The sequence below is a fragment of the Panthera pardus genome, unplaced genomic scaffold (genome assembly GCF_024362965.1).
Source record: "Panthera pardus isolate Hobbes unplaced genomic scaffold, ASM2436296v1 HiC_scaffold_25, whole genome shotgun sequence".
In the NCBI taxonomy this organism is placed as follows: domain Eukaryota; kingdom Metazoa; phylum Chordata; class Mammalia; order Carnivora; family Felidae; genus Panthera; species Panthera pardus.
In genome coordinates this window covers 64,379,109-64,403,351 of record NW_026526821.1, presented here as the reverse complement: position 1 = coordinate 64,403,351, position 24,243 = coordinate 64,379,109, and the positions used below count along the sequence as shown (strand labels likewise).

General features: G+C 44.7%; 1 long non-coding RNA gene across 5 annotated transcripts in view; it reads left to right on the top strand.

The window, feature by feature from the left end:
* Positions 1 to 23,858, top strand: part of LOC109278370 (uncharacterized) — a 46,114-nt gene extending 22,256 nt beyond the window's left edge. For 2 of the 5 annotated variants that reach the window (XR_008417835.1, XR_008417833.1), the window contains exons 4-8: positions 1,996 to 2,112; positions 16,844 to 16,903; positions 18,409 to 21,283; positions 21,675 to 21,731; positions 23,619 to 23,858. This is a non-coding gene — a long non-coding RNA (uncharacterized LOC109278370). The remainder of the gene's footprint in view (positions 1 to 1,995; positions 2,113 to 16,843; positions 16,904 to 18,408; positions 21,284 to 21,674; positions 21,732 to 23,618) is intronic. The other 3 variants (XR_008417834.1, XR_008417836.1, XR_008417837.1) reach the window with 3 other exon arrangements.
* The last annotated feature ends 385 nt before the right edge of the window (positions 23,859 to 24,243 follow it).

Here is a 24,243-nt window from a genome sequence, read left to right as displayed (position 1 = left end):
ACACTTGTATTTCCAACTATTGACATTGGATGTGTGCTTCTCCAGCCCAGCCATTTGGGACAAGTCTTTAACCGCCTCTCTTCGCCCGACGGTCTAATGCAAACAGACCATAAAAAAATAAACTTCCCCCCCCAAATATTATCTTAGGCCTCATTTTATCATGCTTCCTTGAGCTGTCTCTGTAAAAAAGGGAAGAAAAAAGAATGTGGGTTTTAGTTCGTGCAGGGATAGAGAGGGCCCCATCACCGTTTCTCCCAACACTGTCTACTTCCCAAAGCACTTGGTATGTGTCTCATTTCCATTCAGACCTCGCTCAGGCTCTGCTCATCACACAGCCGATTTTTGTTTATTCACCTGTAAAATGGGCTATTGACACCCATCCACAAGGTTGCTGCAAGACAGAAGTGACAATACAAGTACATCCAAGACTCAGAAACCAGAACAGGTATAATACAAGAGGGGGTGGTGGCCTCTGATCTAACCAGACAGAAAATGCCCCCCTACCAAATGTATTTTCATTTGGCTTAAAACAAACCAAAAACAAACAAACAAAAAAACCCCAACAAACAAAAACACTCTTGCTGACCCCAACAGCTTAAGCATTATCTGGGTTTGGGTTTAGGGCTACCTGTTTTCTTTTCTTTTCTTTTCTTTTTTCTTTTCTTTTCTTTTCTTTTCTCTTCTCTTCTCTTCTCTTTTCTTTTTTCTTTCTTTCTTTCTTTCTTTCTTTCTTTCTTTCTTTCTTTCTTTCTTTCTTTAGTTTATCCATTTATTTGGAGAGAGAGAAAGTGAGCATGAGTAGGGGAGGGGCAGAGAGACAGGGAAAGAGAATCCCAAGCAGATTCTACAATGATAGCTGAGAGGCTAACACAGCCCTTGAACTCACAAACCGTGAGATCATGACCGCAGCCTTAGTCTGTACCAACTGAGCTACCCAGGTAGCCCAGGGCTACCTGTTTTCAACCCCACAAAGTTTATGACCGAATATTTGAGACAGGTAGCTGAAAAATCCCTATGCCTCTAGGATGGGTGATGCCCTCAATTTATCTTCTAAGGGGGGAGAAAATGAGAACCTGTTCCTTGAAGGTGGGCACTGCTGGGGTGGAGAGTTGGGGAGACAGAGGAATCACAGGGCCTGGGGTGAACTCTTTGTGGTCGAAGGCATAGTGAGAGAAGGCCGGGCTGATGGAGGCCATCTTTATGACAGTTTTGCCAATTTCAGACCTCAGTAACTTACCTGAATGTGCCAGAGCTTTGAGCTCTGGGGGGAAGAAAGGGATTTATGCAGATTTTTCTGTGTGAACTGTACCACAAGTAACCAGATTATAGAAGGAGGGAAGTTCTGAATTGGACTTTCACCTTTCTGAAACCCCAGATATATATTGGAATTGAGCAACAATGACTGTTTATAACACAAAAGTCATGTTGTAGCTGATTATGTACTTTTCAGTGAACAAATGCACCACTGCCAATGAAGGTGTCTTGCCAAAATTAATCAAACCCACGCAAATTTGTTGGGCCGACAGATCCAACCAGAGATATTAAAGGAACTACAAGGTCAGAGGAAAGAGGTCATGCAAGAAACAAAACCCACACTGTTGGAAACTACAAATGACTCCCCCTTTTTTTCACCTTCAAATTTTACTTTATTTGGAAACTATACAAAGGTATTATTTTCATGCTTCGTGACTGTGGTACTGAAGTGGAGACACAGAGATATTATGAATGCATTGAGAAATTAAATATAACAGTATCAATGCAACACTGTGTAAAAACTCATAGGTACACTTGAAATAAGTCCGAGGTCTGGGCATTCACAGCCATCAGATTTCCCCCCGGAGGCCAGTGAACCTTACCGGGAGATCGTCCTCGGGGTACATGACCAGTCTGGTTTTCATTACAGGAGGGCCATTTAAAAGCCGCCAGTCACAATACCTTGCCAGCTCCCCTGTAAATATTTTGAGAAGAATTTTTGCAAATTCTTTCCCTACACAGCTCCTGAAGCCTCCTGCAGACAGAATGAAGCTGAACTTGGATGCATCCTCTGGGTGAGGCAGCATAAAATCGGTCCGGATGAAATCCCTCCTTGTTGATGAAGATATCTGCCGCATCGTGAGTATCACAGGTACCCGTGGACAACAAAGTCCGCAGCCAGTAAATTCACAAGTGGAAAGGGGTGGATGGGAAATCTGTATATTGAGAGATTTAAAAATATTGAAAAAGTGAAACTAAGCCTCCATGTTGAGGGAAGCCCGAGTAGGTGATAATGCTGCAAAGAAAGGAAGGAAATCATCATAAAAGTCAGCGGGGCAGGGGCGCCTGCGTGGCTCAGTCAGTTAAGCCACTGGCTCTTGATTTCAGTTCAGGTCATGAATTCACGGTTCATGAGATCAAGACCTGTGTCGGGCTCTGTGCTGATAGCACAGAGCAGCTTGGGATTCTTTCTCTCCCTCTCTCTCTGCCCCTGCCCTGCTCTCTCTTGTTCTCCCTCCCTCCCTCTCTCTCTCTCTCTCTCAAAATAAATAAATAAGCATTTTTAAAAAAGGCAGCAGGGCAGTAACTGACAGAGGGCAGTGCAGGGTCTATGATGGGATGGAGCTCAGGCACAAACTTATGACCTAGTTCTGTCTTTATTTGGGTAGGGGTTATAAGCATGCTCACCTTTTAATGCTTTATTAAACTGTACACCTATTTTCTGTATTTGTACCATTTTTTTAGCCATATAAAGATTGAATGTTTGTTTTCGCTACATGCCCCTGGTTCTTTCTCTACCCCGGCATCAAACAAAGTTTTGCTTATTGCTTATTCTATATGTCTGTGACACCTTAGCAGAGGCCTCTGCTCATCTCAGTTGGTCAGGGACACTGACTCACAGGGTAGCTCCTGCTCAGATACTCTCAGGGGCTGTGCCAGTACTCACTGGCAATTGAGTGCTTTGGCATGGAAGGGATATCTGTAACTTCTGGTCACAGTTCATTGGCCAGAAGTAATAACACGTGACTATCCCACCACAAGGTGGGTGAAGTGCAGTACTCTCAATGCGCTCAGAAATGTTTTGATAAACACATTTTTTAAAATGGCGGGGGGAGACCTGGTCGTTCAGTTGGTTAAGTGTCCAACTTTGGCTCAGGTCAGGGTCTTGGGGGTTTGTGAGTTTGAGCCCCTCATCAGACTCTCTGCTGTGAGCGTGGAGCCTACTTTGGGTCCTCTGTCGGCCCCATCTCCGCCTCTCCCCTGCTCGTGCTCTCTCTCTCTCTCTCGAAAATAAATAGTTAACATTAAAAAAGAAATATTTGGTACAAATATTCACAAAACAGTGCCTCCCTGCACTACATGTTTCTGACACACACAAGTTTCAATTTCCATGATTTAATATGTATTACCTGTCCCCAACAAAATGGTTGCAATTTCTGCGGCCTTGGTATAGGACTGTAGTTACATAAACTACAAATTTCACTGCCTGCTTTTCAGGCCACAGATCACTACATAAACAACAGATGCGAATCGTGAAGTGACCAACTGCATCGCTCCTTTCAAAGTCTGTCTGTGATTGATCACCGTGCTTCTGGTATTCCGTTCACGCACAGGCAGCAAAGTATGGAGCTGTGCTGCCTCCTTGCCTCCCGGTGATAAACCCACATGACATTTTACAAAAGTGAAAAATCCACAGAGGATTAGCTAACAGAAGTACAAGTACAGCAAAGAAAGAGTGACGACGCTGGCAGTGAAACTGGATGTGAATAGATTGGAAAATGGCAACAGCAAAGCCAAGCTCATGGGCAACAGAGGGCTACTAGAAGCTACGGTGCTAACCTTACTGGACAAGTCCAATGAGTATTAAAAAACAAAACAAAACAGGAGAAGCCACTTTATCTTTCAGTTTTAACTGCAGTGGAAGCATAAAGCCATTTATGGTTGAAATGGAATGTTTTCTTCTACTTTGGGTTGAAGACCATAATGTTTTAAAGTCCTAATTAGTCTGGCTAACATTCAGACCAAAGCATTGCAGTCAGCTGCATCGTCAACAACAACAACAACAAAAACAACAACAAAGCCAATCACAAGGAGACTGAAGAAGAACCACTGACTGCCAGTAAAGGCTGGTTTCTGCATTCTCGAGTTCAACATGAGCTGGTTGGTGCTAAGTTGCTCGTGAAGCTGCTAGCCCAGATGACGATGCCACCATGACATTTGCAGCCAGATTCCAAGAAAATGAAGATGTCCCAGAGGAAGTGATGCCAGCAAAAAACTTCTCCTCAAGAAATGCTCTGAGATATTTCACGGCACCGCAGGAGTGAAAGATAAACTATTGCACGCTGATCCAAACTATGTAGAAAGGAAGACAGCACACTGAGGCATAGCATCACAAGTTACACAGCGTGGGGTGCCTGGGTGGCTCAGTCGGTTAAGCATTAACTTCAGCTCAGGTCATGATCTCACGGTTCGGGAGTTCGAGATCTGCGTCAGGCTCTGTGCTGACAGCTCAGAGCCTGGAGCCTGCTTCAGAGTCTGTGTCTCCCTCTCTCTATGCCCGCCCTTGCTCATGCTCTGTCTCTCTCTCTCTCTCTCTCTCTCAAATATAAATAATAAAAACATTTAAAAAAAAAACACAGTTATACAGTGAGAGGAAGAAGTCAAGAACTGCTCAAAACTACTTTTGATAAGTTTTTTAGAAAGAAAGCAAACACTTTAATCCTCACTGTTTTTAATGTTTTAAATTACAGTGTAATATGTAAATATTAATTTTGCTAATTTTTCATTTCCTGGTGCATTTATAGCCAACAATAAGAGCGTTTTTAATGTTTAGACAAAAATACTTACAGGTCACAGAACAATTGTTGTTTTTCCATTGATTATCAAGATCACTTTGTAGGACTGGAATGCCCACAGTCATTTTTACGATCTTGTGTCATCATGCAGAGCAAACATAGCTGATTTGAGCAGAGTTAGGTTGCAATTCCTCCGCATCTGTTTGTGTCAACTCAATTACATGGAGTGTGAGGAAACTTCTGGAAAAGAACCTGAACCACTGGGATTAGCTAGGTCGAGGGTTTCCAGTTACAGTTGGAGGCTGTTATTCAACCCCAACCTGATCCAGCCACCTGAGGGCCTGTGTGTGATCCTGAGTGGGAAAGGGTTGTGGACAATCTGAGATGAGCCACACCCATATGGGGGCCATGCCTTTCTACTCTGGGGTTCAACCAAAGAAAAAATGTATACTAGATAAAGGCAATGTGTTTCTTTACTCACTTCATGGGAGGGCATATATATCGAGCTACAACCAAAGTAGAGACTCAAACCCTGGTCAGGGATGAGCGTCCATGGGGCCTCCTTGGGCCATCTGGGCCTTGTGGCAATGATAGAACACCCAGACACTGTCTGATACCCCAAAGCAGCAGTGCCAGTTGGAGCCACTGCTCCCGGGGAGAGTGGAGGGGACTGTCAGCCTTGAGGTTCGACCAGCAGTCTCAGAAGAGGGTCGAGAGCAGTAGCTGAGCAGTAGTTTGATCTGTCAAGAACGTGTGGTCTCCAGCGTCACTCAGATTTTCTGGGGAGGAAGCAGGGGAGGACGAGGGAGGGGCTGAGGTTCCAGAATTAAACTTAAGACGCGCTCCAAGCTAGGGGAATCCAGACTATGTTAATATGACCTCACTTTTCCACACTGGCAGTGAGTCCTGGGGACATTAGAGTTGTTTACAGATGAGGTGGCTGTAGAATTTATTGTTCCACCAGAAATATTTTTAAAGTCGAAAGGATTGCTATCAATTGTTAAACCTTTTAATAATTAAAGGCACAAATAGGTTGTCCCAGACAAACCAAACCATACACTCACACTAGCTACAGGTGGAGTCCAGGTAATTGCAAGTCAAAGGTTGTATCAGAACTAATAAAAATAAATGAATGTGCCCCTCCCTAGACGGGCCGGGATCCCCGGAAATGGACTTGGAGGTAGAGATTAGCGTGCAGGACGTTTATCGGGGAGTGCTCTCGGGATCCACATCTGTGGAAGTGGAAGGGAAGGAGGAAAAGCAGGCTCGGGCTGAGAAAACACTTGGACTACAAAGCAGTGTCATCAGAGCCCTCAGCGGGCCCCAGGGGGAGCTCTAGGGGTGATCTTCAGAATTATTAACAATTGGGGCAAGGGGAGGGGGCCTCACTTCTGCCCAGGGACCGGTCATTGTCTATGGCTGTCCCCGATGGCCCTCTCCAGCTGAGGACAGATTTCTGGGCTGGCAGCAGTCCCAACTCTCTGAGGAGGGGTCAGGGTAGCACATCACAGCATCCACTACCCTAAGGGAGAGGACAGTTTGAGTAAAACTATCATAAAGATATATACCTGAAGTTCAATCATTAGTCAAGTCCACCAAGGAAAGATCCTGTCGCACCTGCTTTGAAGGTGTTGAGTCTCCATGTAATCAGCATACTAACTGCTTATCTACAGATGATATTACCAAGAGGGGGAACTCATTCTCTCAAATTAATATTGGTATAATTGGTACTGCTTAGAAAACTTTTTTTCTAAGATAAATTTCTACCCAACTCTTTTTGGTAATGTTTGTATGTAAGATACTTATGTAGGACTTACTATGTTTCAGGCATGGTGTGATGGTGGTACTGAAATATTAACCCACTGATTCTCATAACAAACTTACAAAGTAGGCACTCCAGGCAGGGAAACAGAGACCCTGAGGTTAAGTAATAGGACTCAGGTGGTGGTGCCAGAATTTGGACCCACATGTCTCCACAGGCTGTGCTCATAACTGCTATGCTGCACTGGCTCTTGAAAACACTGTTTAATTTAGTAGATACTATATCACCACAAAGAAGTTTAACAAGTATCTATTGAGCCCCTATTAGTTGGCAATGTCTAATCTTTGAAGGAAGTAAAAATCTCGGAAGTGATGCAAATAAGTTAAATAATAACAACAATAATAGTATTAATATCTAAGATGTGTCAGGGGCTGTCCTAACAGCTTTCCATTCATTCACATCCTGTAACATGCAGAACACTTATTGCCTCCCCAGAAAGAGATTCTGATTAATGCGGAAGCGAGACAGGAAATGGCCTTGTAACCATATGTAAGATTTGAAAGATTCGGGGCCTCGATATGCAGGACAGGCTGTCGCTGGGTGAAGTGGTCAGAGAAGCACAGGCTGGGTTCAGAGCTAGGGAACTTAAACCCTGGAAAGATTACAGGGTGTCCTCTCCAGGTAATTTAAAAAAAAAAAAACAAACAAACATAAGCAATAGTATAAACAACAAAATCAGGGTAAAGAAATGCAAGAAAATTCCTGTTTCCTGTTGTGATTATTTCACAACAGAATTTTTATTTAATTTTTAAAATTTTTTTAACATTTATTTACTTTTGAGAGAGAGAGAGACACACACACACATCATGAGTGGGAGAGGGGCAGAGAGATAGGGAGACATAGAATCCGAAGCAGGCTCCAGGCTCTGAGCTGTCAGCACAGAGCCCAATGCAGGGTTCAAACCCACTGGTCGTGACATCATGACCTGAGTCGAAGTCGGACACTTAACCGACTGAGCCACCCAGGTGCCTCCAGTACTTTTAAAAGAAATTTTCTGGTAACAGCTTCTTCCCCAACAACACATTCGGTTGCCCGTGTTCTGCTGGTGGTAAATTTGGTGTGGTCTGCAGTTTGGTCTCCCTTTCGAGAGAAAGAAGAGCTTATTGTGGGCCTGTAGAGCCAGCCAGCTTCATGGCTCTTAAGGGATGGATAGGACCAAGAAAGGGAAGAGAAGGGAAGAGGATGGGCCTGGATGGAGGAAGAGTGAAGAACCGAGAGCACTGGCCTCGCTGGGGCACATGGTGTTCATGGTGTGTGCAGGGGAGCAGCGAGGTTGAGCAGATAGGTCGGGGCCATAGTTTAAACCTTGAATGCCTTGTCAAGGGAGTTGTAATATATCCCATATGCAATGGGACTCATGGGAGGTACATGCAATCTTGTTCTTGTCACTGTCTCTCCTCCCCTAAATCGGAATGTGCCGGATAGCCAAGGTACTCAAAGCCCTCTTGGGCAGAAGCCCCAGGCGGCAGGTGGCTGGGATCTCTGGTCACCCCAGCGGGAGCTTTCCTATGCTGTGCCCTGACCCTCTGCAGCCTCTGTAAACACCCAGGACCTTCCTCGTTGCCCAGCCACCTTTCCAAAGGGACCTTACTGACTCAACGTTCTTGGTGGCCACCCAGATTTTTACAGATCCAAGACAGCAATGCTATGTCACCAGCTCTGCTTCTCCCAATAATCACAATCTGACAGAAGAAGGTACCCCACAGTTTCCCACTCTGCCAGGTCACGCCAGTGCTGTCCCCAGTTGCCTCCCGATTAAGAATTTCCAGATTATTGCTGGTTGCTTCCTTTTTCTGAATTAAAAATTCAAACATTGTTTTTCCACCTTCATTTCATGCATTCAGGTCAAAGCCTCTGGCTCTTCTCCGTGGTAGAATGAAAGATCCCAACCTGGCTGAGCTCAGGATGGAAATGTTTGTGGAACTTTCGGTTAGGTGCTGGTAAAAGGAGCATGCGGCCAGAGCGGCTCTGAAAACCCAGAGGAGCTGGAAGTTGACCTCCGACAGGAGTGGTCATGTGCACGTTTGTCCAGACTGCAAGATTTCCTCCCTGGCCTTGGTCTCTGTTCTCTGGATTCACATTATGTTCTGTCCCTCCAGCCCAGCCCCGCCCTTTCCATGAAGCCTTCCATAAACTCTGCCAGGCCACCATGACTGGTGCCTCCTTACCCAGCAGTCAGATCAGGTACACCATGCCCCAGAATTCAGCTGCTACGTGCTCCTAGTACTTAGCTGTGAGCCTTCTTTCTTTAAGACAATGGAAAGCCTGGGGGCACCTGGGTGGCTCAGTCAGCTGAGTGCCTGACTCTTGATTTTGGCTCAGGTCATGATCTCCAGGTTGTGTTGGGTTCATGCTGACAGCACACAGCCTGCTTGGAATTCTCTCCCCCCACCCCTCTGCCCATCCTCCCGCTCTTCTCTCTCAAAAATAAATAAGCTTTTTTAAAAAAGAGGACGGAAAGCGTGCTGAAGGCAGAGACTATGTTTTCTCAGCACTGGGTTGAGTATAAAGTACAGGTGGAATGAAATTTAATTGCACCAAATAGAAGATGGACCAGCCAGGACCTTCCGAAGATGCCTGTTTATTATAAATAATAAGATGGAAAACTTACATTAACTGGATTCTTCAGAGAGAGAGAGTGTGTGTGAAGGACAAGCCGTGTATACTTTGATCTGTCTCATGGGTAGAAGGAAAGTGGGCTGCAAGAGACTCTCAGGGGCATTCACTATATAGTTGCTACTTTTTTTCTAAGGGGTTTGCAGGTTTGAATCAGAGCCAAACTCAGCAGGAAGACAGAGGGCAACTGGCTGCTTCTCCCCCCTTCACCAGGCAAAGATGGCAGCAGCCTCTAAATATGTGTGCCCAAATGTGTTTGCAGGGCGCCATACTATGAGCCCGCCCTGGACCTTACACTTCTCCCTCTGGCCTCGTAGCTGTACTAATATTCTCAGTCCATCTTTTTTAAGTGAACCCACAAAGAGAATTGCAATGAGCAAGTTGAGCTTTTCTTCCCTGGGAGAAAATCATCTTAAGGCATAGTTCACACTGAACTCTCTTGATTGAAAGGGAGGGAGAGAGCCTGCTTCTGGAGTCCATGTTCTCTGGGCCTTACCAGTCACAGAGGGGTCCAGGGGACAGCACCAGCATCACTCAGAAGACTGTTGGAAATGCAGAATCTTGGCCTCTACCCCAGATCTACTGATTTCCAGTCTGAATGGTAAAGGGATTTGTATGTGCTGTTCTATAGAACACGGAGTGACCTAAGTCTGGACTTTGGAACTAAGTACAAATAAATCTCTAATGTGAAAATGGCATCCACAAACCATCCCTCAAGCAACGAGGTTTTATTGAAATCTGCTGGGTTCCTAGTCCTGCGTTAGGCACTGCGGGGAAAGAAAGAGGCAGGGGTGGGTCCAGCAAATAAGGACTCACACTGTGGGATGCCAATGGCACACCCTGCCCACCGGTCCCTGCACAAGACTCCGACGAGGGGCGGGCTCATGCCTAACCGAATTCTCTGCAGCATACAGCACAGCCCTGGGGTGACACCGGTCACGTGGATGACCCTTATTTTCAGCAATAATATGTCATTAAGATCGAGCTAGCAAATCTTCAGGGAAGACAGGCCAGTTCTAACCTCCTTCATAACATTTCTCTTTTGCAATGAAGCATCGCCGAGTTTGTTGAAAGCTCATTCAGTGTTGCTAAAGCTCAAACACTCAGGCTTCCCCAAGGTCCAGACTGGGACTGGGAGGTTGTGGGGTGCTGTCCTGGCCTATTAGCCCAGACTGTTGTTGTACTGTAGAAGTCTGTGCTCCCTGCATTGTGTCTTGTAAAGGGAGTTGTTTTAGAATACTATGCATAAAAATGTAGATTCTGGAGTCAGATTGCCATGAGTTCATTTCCAGGCTCTGCCATTTGCTAGCTGTGTGACCTGGTGCAAACCTCAATTTGCTAGCTATTAATAAAGAGATACTTTATTTCCTGCTTAATTTGGATGAAATCCAATTTATCTTTTTTTTTTTTTTTTTTTTTTTTTTGCATTTAGGGATTGTGTTTTTGATGTTGTATCTAAGAAATCTTTGCCAAGGTCATAAAAATGTTCTCCTGTGTTTCCTTCTAGACATTGTATAATCTAAGGCTTAACATTTAGGTCTGTGATCCATTTTTAAGTTTTGAACATGCTACATAGTGTGCAGGGTAAAGAGAGGTTCTTCTTTTTTTTTTTTTTTCCTTTTTCTTTCTTTCTCTTTCCTTTTCTTTTTGACATATGGATATGTGTTTGTTGCGGCACCATTTGTTGAAAAGACCATCCTTTGTCCTTTGAATTACATTTTTGTAAAAAATCACCAGCAGTGTATTTGTGGCTCTATTGTGTTGTGTTGATTTATATGTCTGCCCTTTGGCCAATACTGTACCCTTGATTTCAGCAGCTTTATGGCAAGACTTGAAACCAGTTAGTAAAAGACTACCAACCTTGTTCATGAAAAATATCTAGGCAACCTAAGTCAGTTCTATTTCCATATAAATTTTATAATTGGTTCATTAATTGCAACCAAAAAAAAGCCTGCTGGGATTTTGCATAAAATCTATAAATACATTTGAAGAGAACTGACATCTTTACATCACAGATTCTTTTAATCCGTGAACACAGTATATTTCTCCATATATTTATGTCTTTCATTTCTCTGAGCAATATTGTATAGTTTTCAGTGTATAGGTCTTGCATAGCTTTTGTTAAATGTATTCCTCAGTATCTTCTGTCACTCTTGTAAATGAACTTCTTAAAATTTCCTTTTCTAATTGGTTGTTGCAATTCTATAAAAATAAAAATAATTTTTGAATGTTAACTTTGTAACATGTGACTTTGCTAAATTCACTTATTAATTACAACAATGGTTTTGTAGATTCTTTAGAACTTTCTGCATAAGAAATCATGTCATCTGCAAATAGAGACAGTTTCCACTCTGCTTTCTGAACTTTAAAACCTTTATTTCTTTTTCTTACCTTATTGCAGTGGCTAGGAGTAGTGGTCAGTACAATGTGGAGAAGAAGTGATGAAAGTGGACATCATCGCCTTGTTCCCAAACCTACTGAGAAAGTGTTCAATATTTCATTATTAAGAATACCTTTTATAAGATTGAGGAAGCTCCCTTCTATTCCTAGATTGCTGAGAGTTTTTATCATAAAGGTGTATTTGTCAGTTGTTTTTTCTGCATCTATCAGAATTACTGTATGCTTTTTCTCCTCTATTATTTTAATTTGGTGAGTTACATTGATTGATTTTTTTTTCCTGTCAAATCAACCTTGCATTCCTAGGATACTCTTATTGGTCATGAGGTATTATTCTTTTTATATATTATTGTGTCTGATCTGCTAATATTTTGTTGAGAGTGTTTACAACTATGTTTGTGAGGGATGCTGGCCAGCCTCCTTTTCGTATGTGTTTGTCATGTTTGGGTATTCGAGTTTACCAGCACCATAAAACAAACTGGGAAGTGTATCCCATCCTCCTCTATTTTTTTGAAAGAGTTTGTGTGACTTTGGTGTTATTTCTTCTTTGAATAGTTGATCAGCGTAATTACTGTGCCTACAATTCAGGTTTTCTGTTTCATCTTGTGTAAATACTGGTGATTTGTTATTTTTAAAGGATTTTTCTATTTCATCTATTTTGTAGAAACTATTGGTATAAAGGTCTTCACAGCATTCTCGTATTCTCTTTTTGTTATTTTAACGTCTGTAAAATCTGCATTGATAATCCCTCTTTCATTCCTGATATTGGTAATTTGTGTTTTCTATTTTTTCTTGAGCACTCTAACAAAGTTTATCAGGTTTTTTTGCTGTTATTCTTCACAAAGAAACAACTCTGGGGTTTGCTAGTTTTCTTTATTGCTTGCCTGTTTCTTATTACATTCATTTCTACTATATTTATTATATTACTTGTTCTACTTTGGTTTACTTTGGGTTTGAGGTGGAATCTTAAGTCACTGATTTCAGACCTTTCTTCTTTTCTAATATAAGCATTTAAAGCCATAAAATTCCCACTAAGCCCTGCTTTAGCCACAACCCACAAATTTTGTTGTATTTTCATGATCATTAAGTTTTATATATTTTCTAGTTTCTCTTTGATTTCTTTTTTCACTCATGGGTTGTTTAGAAGTGTGGGTTTAATTTAATATTGGGGATTTCCTAGGTACCTTATTTTTATTGATTTCTAATTTAATTTAATTACCCTGTGATTAGAAGATACATGCTAGTATAATTTTGATCCTTTTTTATTTTATTAGGACTTGTTTTATAGCCCAGGTTATGGTCTCTCTTGGTAAACGTGTGCAGTAGAAAAGAATGTATATTTTCAGTTGTTGGGTATAGTGTTCTATAAATACCAGTTAAGTGAAGGGGCTGATAAGGCTGTTTAGAGCCTCTGCGACTTTACTGATTTTTTTCCTGGTGGTTCTATCAATTATAGGAAGGGTTAAAATATCCTACTATAATTGTAAATTTTTCTATTTCTTTTTTTATTCTGGCAATTTAAAATTTTTTTACTTATTTATTTTGAGAGAGAGAAAACACGTGAGCAGAGAAGGAGCAGAGGGAGAGGGAGAGAGAATCCCAAGCAGGCTCCAGACTGTCAGTGTAGAGCCTGATGCAGGGCTCAATATCACAAACCATGAGATCATGACCTGAGCCGAAATCCAGAGCCAGACACTTAAACAACTGAGCCACCCAGACACCCCTATTCTGTCAATTTTTGTTTTATGTATCTTGAAGCTCTATTCTTAGTCATGTACACATCAACAATCATTATGTCTTCCTTATTAATCGATCCATTGTACTTAAAAGTTTATCTCTTTTTCAAAATTTATCGTTAACTTTATTGAGGAATGATTGACAAATATAATTGTATATATATTTAAAGTGTGCAATGTGACGATATACATATACATTGTAGAACGATTACCAAGATCAAGAAAATTAACAATCCGTTACCTCACATAGTTAACAAAGTTAGCTCTGTGTGTGTGTGTGTGTGTGTGTGTGTGTGTGTGTGTGATAAGAATGCTTAAGATCTCCTCTCAGCAACTTTCAAGTCTACAATCTTGTATTATTAACTGTAGTCACCTTGCTGTACATTAGAGCCTCAGAACTTATTCTTATAACTGATAATTTATGACCCCTGACCTACATCATCCTGTTTTTTTCCCACCTCTCTGCCCCCCAGGTCCCAGCTCCCTCCAACCATTCTATTTTCTGTTTCTGTAAAATTGGCTTTTTTTTTTCTTTTTAGAGTCCATATATAAGTGATACCATACAGTATTTGTCTTCCTCTGTCTGGCTTATTTCACTTACTGTAATGCCCTCCAGATTCATCCACGTTTTAGCAAATGGCAGAATTTTCTTCCTTTTCATGACAGAATAATATCCCATTGTCTATCTATACCACATTTTTCTTTATTCATTTATCTGTTGAAGGACATTTAGGCTGTTTCTGTTTCTTGGCTATAGTGCTTCAGTGAATATGGGTGAGAAAGTCCATCCCTTCTAGTCAGAATATAGCTTGGTCTTGCTTTTTAAAAAAGATCTAGTAAACTCTGCCTTTTAATTGGGGTATTTAGTTCATTAATATTTAATGTGATTATTGATATGATTGTATCCAGGTCTACCATTTTACTCTTTCTTTTCTGTTGTCCACTCCACTCTATTCTTAATTCTTCTGTTTCCCTGCCTTCTGTTGGATTATTTGACTATATTTCATAATTTTGTTTTAACTTAGTTATTAGATTTTTTTTTAAGTTTATGTATGTGAGAGGCAGGTAGGGGCAGAGAGAGAGGAGAGAGTGAGAATCCCAAGCAGGCTCCCCACCGTCAGCATGGAGCCCAACACAGGGCTCAAACTCACGAACTGTTAGATCATGACCTGAGTTGAAGTTGGATGTTTAATGGACTGAGCAACCAAGGTGCACCTAGATTTTTCGATATATAACTTTGCATTATTTCTTTGATGGTTTATCTAAGGATTACAAAAAAATCCTTAGATTCATTTTACAGTATACTTACAGTTAGTACTGAACATCTTTACATAAAATGTAGAAACCTTGAGACAGCGTAAGTCCATTTGCCACCCCAACCACCACTATCACCATTAAGTCCACAGCCTTTGAAATCACTATTCCCTTGTATGCAATGTGTCGTTTTTCTTTGCCTACTTGCAAGATTTCCCCTTTACTTTTCGTTTGCTGCAGTTTAATTACGATATGCCTATATGCGATTTTATTCATAATTATCCTGTTTGGGATTCCCTATGCTTTGGATCTTTCAACAAATTTGGGAATTTCTTATCCACTATTTTGTCAGATATATTTTCTGCCTCATTATCTCTCCCCTCTCCTTCTTAGACTCCCATTGACTTCATACTGAACTTTGGATATTCCCTACCCATCCTTAAATCTTACTCAGTTTTTTCAGTCTTTTCTCTTTTTTGTCTTCAGATTGGGTAATTCCTTTTGGTGGATCTTCCAGGTCACTCATCCTGTCATTCATTAGGGGAGTGGCTCCCTAACCAGGACTGTTTAATATTTAAACTTTTTAAATATTAGGTTTTAAAGTATAATAGAAGGCTCAGGTTTTAAAGTACAATAGAAATCCACAATACTAAGATTTATTAATGTTAACTATGTAATACCATGATTTCATATGCAATGAAGTTCAAAACCTCAGTCCTCAGTCTTGACAACTCTCTATAGAAAAATGGAGATTTTGTGATAAGTTCATAACTTGAGTCAAAGCTAGGGATCAAGTTAGGAGACAGACACCAAGCAGAGGGTTTACAACACAGTGTTATGAGGTGCTAAAATCCAGATGTGAACAAAGTGCCATGAGAGCACAGGGGTGCAGATGGCTGCTGCTATCCCAGGGAGTCAGGGAAGACCTTCAGAGGGTTGGCACTTAATTAGGCATTTTAGTTAGCAGGAATAGTCAGACTTTGTCAAAACTAGAACATTCTAGGCAGAAGGGCTCTGGGAAGGGGCTGCCATTGGGAGGAGGGGGAAGGAGGAAATGGAGGGTAGCGTCTCCAAGGTGGGGCAGGAGAGTGGTCTATGTCAGGCTGTTTGAAGCTCAAACTGAGAAATAGTTTGTTGCATCATGTGATGGTACTGGTGGGAAAGAGTAGGACACCTCCTTCATCGTAGGAAGACTAAAGCAAGCTCTGTCCTCCAGGAGCTCTCAGAGAAGCCAAACCAACCTCCATTGGTTGAGAAGCCAAATCAACCTCCATTACACAAAAGAAGAAGAATACCCATGGCCATCATTCTGCTCCAGCCTCTATTTTCTCTCACCTAGCCTATGGTACTCTCCCAAAGGACCTCCCCATTATTCCTTTTGCTCGCTTTCAATCCATTTTCCACACTTGGAGCCAATCATCTTTTAAAACCACAAATTGAAGCAGGTTAATCCATTGCTTAAAACCACTCACTGGCTTCCCACTGCACTGATAACACTCTGAATCCACACCACTTCCCATGGCTTCATGCCCAGCCTCCCTACCTTCACATCTGGTCACAATGGCCTTCTGGCTGGGCCTCGTCAGGCCAAGCTCTTATGGACATCAGGACCGTGTGCTGCCTATTGTCACTTTCCTCCCAGCTCACCATGTGGCTGACTTCTTCTTGGCCATTAGGTCCAGTGTGACTCCCTTCCCTACGTCAGGTGCCTCCGCTATTAAAACCTGTCACAAGGCATGAATACCAATTTGTAGTCTCTTAACCTGTTTGTTCACCTGATTCATATCTACCTCCTTCACTGGGACATAGACCACAATGGCACGGATCTTGGCTGTCTTGTAGCTCATTAAATCCCCAGCACCCAGTATAGTGCCCAGAGTGTGGTAGATACTCGGAAAATATCCATGGATAAATAGCTATAACTACATGTTAACGGTCATGCGATTAACTCTGTATCACAGAGCAGGAGATGAGTGGAGGGTGAAGGATCAGAAGAGGAGAGAGAAAGCCCTGTTTGAAGGGGGCAGCCCTCGTTGCCCCTAGCCTACCTGCAAGGAGGGCCCCTCATGATCTTGCTGTGGGTTGTGCAGCCCCCTGGGGGTGAAAGAGTAGCTTCGGCTGTGAAAATGATACTTTGGGTAAGGTAATCTTGTTCTCTGGGCACACTCCAGTAGGCACACTTCAGGGCTGGGATTTCCACATTCCCCAGAAGGCAAACTCATTTCACCTCCCCTAATTCTTGCTTCTAGGCCACAGGATGATTTGGAAGCCCTTGCTTGTTCCATCGGCTTCTCCAACCCAGCTCTTAGGTGAGGAAACCTATTCTGTTCCCTAGGAGGCTTACATCTTATTCCAGAAGACAGTGCAAATAAGAGAATTCTTGAATATTCCATTGAGTTGCTTTATTTTAAAAACCACTGTGGTTTCTAAACCTAGGATACATTTTTGAAACTCTCCTGCCCAAAACCCAGGCCGGAAAGCATCACGTACGTAGAAAATGCACACCTAAGAGTTGGAAGCACTGGATAGGGAGAGACATAAGCAGAAGCACGTGATGTCAACATGTGCTTTTATTGAGTGAGATGTGATGTTTCGAAAGTCTACAGCTCACACCCCAAGTGGAATTTCTTTCAGTAACAGTGCCATTAGCCAGTCTGGAACCCTCGTCCCACCATCCCCCAGTCACTCCCCTTGTCCTGTCTTATACACAGTCATGGATGGAATAAGAGCATCTCTCCTTGGCCGGGTCAGAGTGGAGCGTCACCTTCTTGACCCCCTCAGAGAGAATGTTTGTAGTGTTTTGCTGTTTTCTCTGCTGGGTGTGCTTGTGATAACTGATGGAGGCTCAGTCTGCTCCGGGGCTTCTTTGGCTTTGGCTTACAGGGCTCAATTTAGACACCCTGGGCTCAATTCTCTCAGAATATTGAAATAGGATGCAAACACCCATCCTCCACCTCCAACATCCCCATCCTGTTCCCTTCTGCCCTCCTTCCTCCTCCCCAAACAACTAATATCTTAACTCTGTAGTATAGGCTTTAATACCTGTTGCGGTGAGTTTCTCGATCTCCGAATGTGTTTTTCCTGCCTCAGGCTCTCTGGGTCTTTGGCACAGAGAGCACATGTCAAGAACAGAGCAGAGCATCTGGGTCAGAGGCAGATGTGCTCCTCCAGGCCAGGGAGCGGGTACAATTTCCAAGCCATCAGGACAGCGTGGCTGCTCAGGGTCCCTTCCTGGCTGGTCTCAGAGCAGTTGGACAATGATGTGCACGGTCCCTCTCCCCCAGAGCATCGGCCATGGTCCCTTGGAGACAATGGAGGTCTGGAGGCCTTTGTGAAACAGGCCAGGACATCCTCCTTAGGTCTCACACAGGCAAAATCATCAATATGACAGTACCACAAAGGCTCTGCTTCTGTGCATAAGCTTAGTTATAAGAGCTAAAAGGGAGTTTCCAGGAGAACACCCCCCCTCCCTGCCTAATCTGCCTCCTGCTTCCCACTTCCCACCAGACAAATATGCCTCCCTGAAATTTTAGAGATTCGTATTCTCGCTAGGGAAATTAAAAAGAAAGAAAAAGAAAGAAACAAAGAAACAAAGAAACAAAGAAAGAAAGAAAGAAAGAAAGAAAGAAAGAAAGAAAGAAAGAAAGAAAGAAAAAGGTCTTTCCTTTCCAGATTCCTCCTCTGAGCGGACTACATGAGGAGATGTCTGTAAGAAATTGTGGGTTGATATCTCAGACAGGGGGGGGAAAAGCACTTTAAATGGACAAATCAGTCCAAACCACTAAGGTTATAACTCTTTCTCTTCCCTCTCCAGCAGAATAGTAAAACAGACGCGTTATTGGCAACTCCGTCGTGCTAAGGAGAGGCCGTCTCCAGCATGACATCAGCCAAATCTATTTCACCAGAGAGCCTTGCACTGCCTGATTTCCAACATGTAGAAGATGCACACGGGGGGCAGGGGAAGAAGGCATAAATGAGACACAGACTGGGGACTTTTTGATGTGTTTAGCACATTTTTGTGACTTCCTTTAACACCGCAGACCTTGGTTCTCCCACCATTAGGCGAACAAAAGACAAGCCAGGAGGGGGCAGGGAAGGTGACCCGTTCAGGAACAAGTTCTGCTCAACCTATTTAGCATTTTTAATTGAACCGCTGGAAAGGGGAGGCAAAAATGGGAAGACGAGAGTGAACACCACAGCCGAGTAACTTCAGATATAAAAAGTCCCTTCATTAAATCTGTTGTTTTTTAATTCATAATTGCACTTAAATAAAGAGGGACCTATGGGCAGCTGTTTCTAATATCGAGTCCCCACCGCACATGAAAGACGCATTTATTCCTGCAGCAGGCCTCCCTACCCTTGGGTGTTATCAGCTGAACATGTTTTGAACCTACCTAATGCATTTGAGGTAGCTTGGGTTTATTTTTCTTTCAATAAAATAAATGGTTTTGTAATTAAATTTCTGCACTGCTTGTGCTTAATGGTTACATTGACAAGTGCTAATGTATGGCAAGAGAATGAGTTTGAAATGAAACATGCTGTTTTTGAATCTGCAAGCAATTTTGCAGCGGGGCAATCAAACCCCTCATGCCAGCAAAACATTTTCATTAATCTGCTCACCACGCCCCTTGCCCACTCGGCTGGCCGAGAGAGGACACTTTTTAGCTCTACCCATCCCCCACCCTTGCCTTGCCTTTTTCTCAAACACACACACGGACGCGCGCACACACACACACACACACACACATATCATGAAGCGAGCCGTTGTTTGAAACCATTTTGTGGTCTCTGGCAGGCGAGCCGGTGGAAATTCGCTGACTTTACACCATGAAATGTTTCAGCTGTCCCCTCCGAGGGGACTGGCTGCCTCAACCTTTCAATCCCTGGCAGCCAGTCAACAAGAAAATCTGTCCCTCTGCTTTCCTATTTTTTTTTTTAACATTTCCCCCTTAGCTAAATTTATTTTTGAATAAATCTTCTCATAGAAAATAGAGAACAGCTATTACCTATCTGGCCTCGGTCTGTGCGAACCACTTCAAGCCCTGGCAAAGGTGGCGGCCTTCCAGCGGTGCGCTTGTAAGAAGGTTCATGAACGGAAGCCTGGATGGTGGGCTGTGGCCCTTTGCTGGCTCCCCTTCTGCCCGATGCCCCGGGAGGGAGTCCGCAGCTTGTGCTCCGGCCCACACAGGTACGGGAAGTGGACACACGCCTTTGGCCCTGGCCCTTCCTTGGAAGGCCTGTGTTTCATCCGACCACTAGCGGGATGACTTCCCAGGTCATGGCTGCTCTAGAGCTTGCTGGACCCCCTCTTCAGAGGCCAAGAAGAATGGGCAAAGCCCAGAAGCTGTCTGGGCTGTGGAGAGAGAGAGAGTGACGGGGGCTCTGGCTCAGTGGCTCCCCACAAGGTGTGCGACTCAGCATTTCCCCTCCAGGCTGGGGAGAGGAGCCGGGGGCTGCCCACATGAATGCTGACTCACCCGTCAGGGCTGGCCAGAATTACAAGCTGTCCTGCCCCAGCGCGGCCTTCTCTTGCCGTGTGCTAGGACAGGGCTTAGGGGAAGGGCTTCTGTGTGGTCCCACCTCCCTGAATTTACTGCAGTGGAAGATGGAGGAGGCAGCTGCCTGTGGGATCTCAGCAGCAGGAGGAAAGATCCCGGCTTCTCAGGGCTCCCCTACCCCGTTCACAGGTCTCACCGCCCGTAGTAGGGGACACGCCTTTCATTTCGTAAGAGGCTTGACTGCAGGAGTCAAGCAAGGAGACTTAGCTCTCCACTACTGTGTAAATGATGGGCACTGCAAAGCCCATCCTGAGGGGGGAAGAAAAAGCTTTAACATTAACCCATATCTGGGGGCCCCTGGGTGGCTCAGTCAGTTCAGTGTCCGACTTCGGCTCAGGTCATGATCTCACAGTTCATGAGTTCGAGCCCCACATCGGGTTGTGGAGTTGAGCTGTCAGCTAGGAACTGTCAGTGCGGAGTCTGCTTGGGATTGTCTCTCTTTCCCTTCTGTTGCCCCTCCCCAACTTGTGCTTTCTCTTTCTCTCTCTCTCTCTGTCTCTCAAAATAAATAAACTTAAAAAAAAAACAAAGTTAACCTGTATCTGGCTTGCAGGAGGGGAATTCTTGGAAGGAGAGAGCAAAGATGTAGGGGGACTGATGTCCTAGCCAGCCGACACCTTCACGGTGGCCCTATGAAGACATAGAAAGTTCTGGTAGACTTATGGAAGAGTCCGAGACTTATCCAGGGTAAAGGGGCAAAGGAGAGGCCCGTGTCTCAGAAGGAAAGATGGAAAGGTGGTGAGGAAGTGAAGCTGGAGGGCTGGTCACAGGAGCCTCAGCTGAGTCGGAGCTGGGATCCTGATGAAGCTAAGATATAAATATTGTGAGAGGCCTGTCATCTACCACTCAGCCTGCCCCCAAAGTGCTTATACATATGACTCCTGGACGACAGTGGAACACTTTCGTCGTTCATTCACTCACGCGTTCAGCAACTAATAAGTTCTCACCATGTGCCGGCCATGGTGCTGTGCCTCTCAGCGTGCAGGCATCAGGAAGACGTGGTCTGCCCTCTCAAGGATGAAGGGGTCTACTAGAGATACAAACAAATGCTACGTGACTGCAGAGGTGGAAACAGTGAACTGTGCCCGGAGGAATAAGAGAAAGCTTCATGGAGGAGACCGGCCTTAAAAGGTGAGTAGGATTTCAAGAGGGGATAACGATGTTCCAAGGTAAGGAACCAGTATAAGTGTAAAAGGAGCCAGCGTAACACGGAGGTATGAAAGGGAGAGTGGTATCTGGAGAACGATGAGTGGTCCCAAATGAAAGGTGAACGAGGTAAGGGTGTGTGTGTGTGTGTGTGTGTGTGTGTCTGTGTGTGTCTGTGTGTGTTGGTGGGGGTGGGAAGGGTGGTGGGAAGTAGAACTATGGTTAAGATGGGGCCATGTTGAGAGCCATGATCAGGAGGCTATGGAAGCTATGCTGTATTTTGCAAACCACAGCCATGCCTTAAAAGAATTGGAGCCTTGAGGATGGAGGTAAGTAAGGGAAGGGTGATGTGACCCCATCTGTGTATTTGTAACAGACTCTGTGAGCCACGAAGAGCCATAAAGGAGCAGGCTGAGGACGGAAGACAGCGAAGGTAGGCAGACCAAAGCTATTTCAACAACCCGGGTCAGAGAAGAGGAGGGCTGAGGAGGGCTGGCGAGCGCAGGCAGCCTTCCTGGAGAGAGGGAATGGGTGCCGGGGACCCTGCAGAGGCCAGGGGAAACCAGTCACTTGTGTGGGCAGAAGGGAAGTACCAGCAAGTAGTTTGCTATCTTCAGTGTGTCTGGGAAGATGATCCTGGCCATGAGAAAGACAGGGAACCCTGAGGGAGAAGTGGTCTGGGGGGAGGGAGAGAGAAAGCACCAGTTCCGACAGGATAGGTGGAACTGGAGTTTCTGGTGGCGAGGTTCATGAGACAATATCCAGGGGGCAGTAGAGGGAGAAAGGGACCAAAATAGGAGAAAGGTAGTGCTCTGAGGACCATTCACACTGAGAGGCGCCAATGCAACGGACGCTAGGGGAGAGCAGGGGGAGCAGGAGAAGAGCTGAGAAGAAAAGGAAGGACAGTTTTGAGAGGAAGAGCTGGAACACATTTCTGATGCTTCAAAGAGGCCCCATAAGGGGAGATGGGGAAGTGGTTGGGTCTGCCATAAATAGACAATGGTTATCTTGAGAAGAATAGTCTAAGTACAGGGGAAGCTTGAGTGGGAAGCGAGAAGTAGAGGCAGCAAGAGAGGATTTGAAGTGTCACAGTGGGGCGCCTGGGTGGCTCAGTTGGTTAAGCATCCGACTCTTGGTTTTGGTTCAGATCGTGATCTCACAGTTTAATGGGTTCAAGCCCCTCATCAGGTTCTTTGCTGGCAGTGCAGAGCCTGCTTGGAATTCTCTCTCTCCTGTCTATCTCTGTCCCTTCCCCTACCTGTGCTGTCTCTATCTCAAAATAAATAAACTTAAAAAAAAAAAAAAAAAAAAAAAGGAAGCATCACAGTGGTGCATGAAAAGTTTCCCTGGGTGATGGTCCTCTGGACAATGGTCGGTGGGGAACCCATAAGGAGGCAGAGATGGAAAAGGGACTAGAGAGGGAACTCAGATGGAGCGTGATCATGAGGGAGGTGGACGGGGTGGAGGAATTGACCTTGGAAAGCAGCAGGAAGAACGGGTGATGGGCCAGAGAATTCTGGGGTAAAGGCAAAGGGGGCTGATGGCTTTGGCAGCCTCTTGGGGAGGGAACCAATGAGATCATGTGCTGACTGTAGGGGGTGGGGGTGGCGGGCATGGCGAGAGTGGTGTGGCTTGGAAATGTGAGGCAGGCAGGAAACGGGACAGCAAGTCAAGCAGGATTGAATAATAGGGCATTGAGCAGCCCTGAGAACCAAGCTGAAGACGGAAACCTGACTCTGCAGCAGCCCAGCCTGCCCGGCCGTGGCCAGTGCTCCAGCCATGCTTGGCAGTCTGGAAGCAGGAGCAGAAGTGGAGACAGTGGCGGGAAAACTCGGGCGAGCAGTGGCACCACAGCTGCGGTGGGAAGCCAGGGACGGGGACCCCAGGTGCCAACCAGAGAGAAATTTTTTTTTAATTTTTTTTAAATGTTTATTTATTTTTGAGAGAGACAGAGCGTGAGCAGGGAGGGGCAGAGAGAGAGGGAGACACCGAATTTGAAGCAGGCTCCAGGCTCTGAACTATCAGCACAGAGCCCGATGCGGGGCTCGAACCCACAAAGCTGGGGATCATGACCTGAGCTGAAGTCGGCCGCCCAACCGACTGAGCCGCACAGGAGCCTCAACCAGAGAGAATTTGACATCAGGCAGCCTTTGAGTTGACGTGTGTGAGCTTGATCTCCAAGACTGGTACAGCCCTGTCTTGGGCTAAAATTTGGAGACCCAATTTGAAAAAGTTCCAAATAAAAAAACTCACACCACTGCCAGACAGAATACGAACTGGAGGTTAGAAAACGAACCCCCGTTGAAGCTTCTCCTCTCAGCTTTCTTATGCCGCGTGATCCAGGCCAATGGCTTAAACGTTTTACATCATTACTCCTATGTGCCTGCCTCTGGGACACATTCTGTTGATTTACTAGCTTCCTGGAAGAAAAGGTACCATTTACCTGAAGGTAACCTCGCTGAAAAAGAGCTTCGAGTCTACAAAACTCTGTGGTTCTTGACCTCTTGCTGCGGCAGCAAAACAAAACAAAAACAAAGAAGCAAGACCAGTTTCCTGGAAACCTCATGGGTCTTTTGACTTGTTCTTGACGTTCAGCGGGGTTGTCAAAGCTAAGGAGAAACTGAACAAACTCTACCCAGTTCGGTTTGGGCAGGTAAACCTCGTCAGTGCTGTGGCCAGACCTTTGCCCTCCACACAGATGCAGGATCCTAGCGTTGGTTCCAGTCGCCTTGGGTACTGGAAGACCCAAGGTTCCAGTCACCTTGGGTACTGGGTGCTGCCTCTTCTGTGAGAGGCAGCATCCTAGCCTTGACCAGAGTGGAGAAAGGTCCAAGAACTGAGGACCCCATCCAGGGCCAGAAAGTCACAAACTGGGGATGAGCCCAGAGGAAGGGGTGCAACATACTTCCGTACTGTCCACCAGGACCCCACTTCCTGACAGGGGG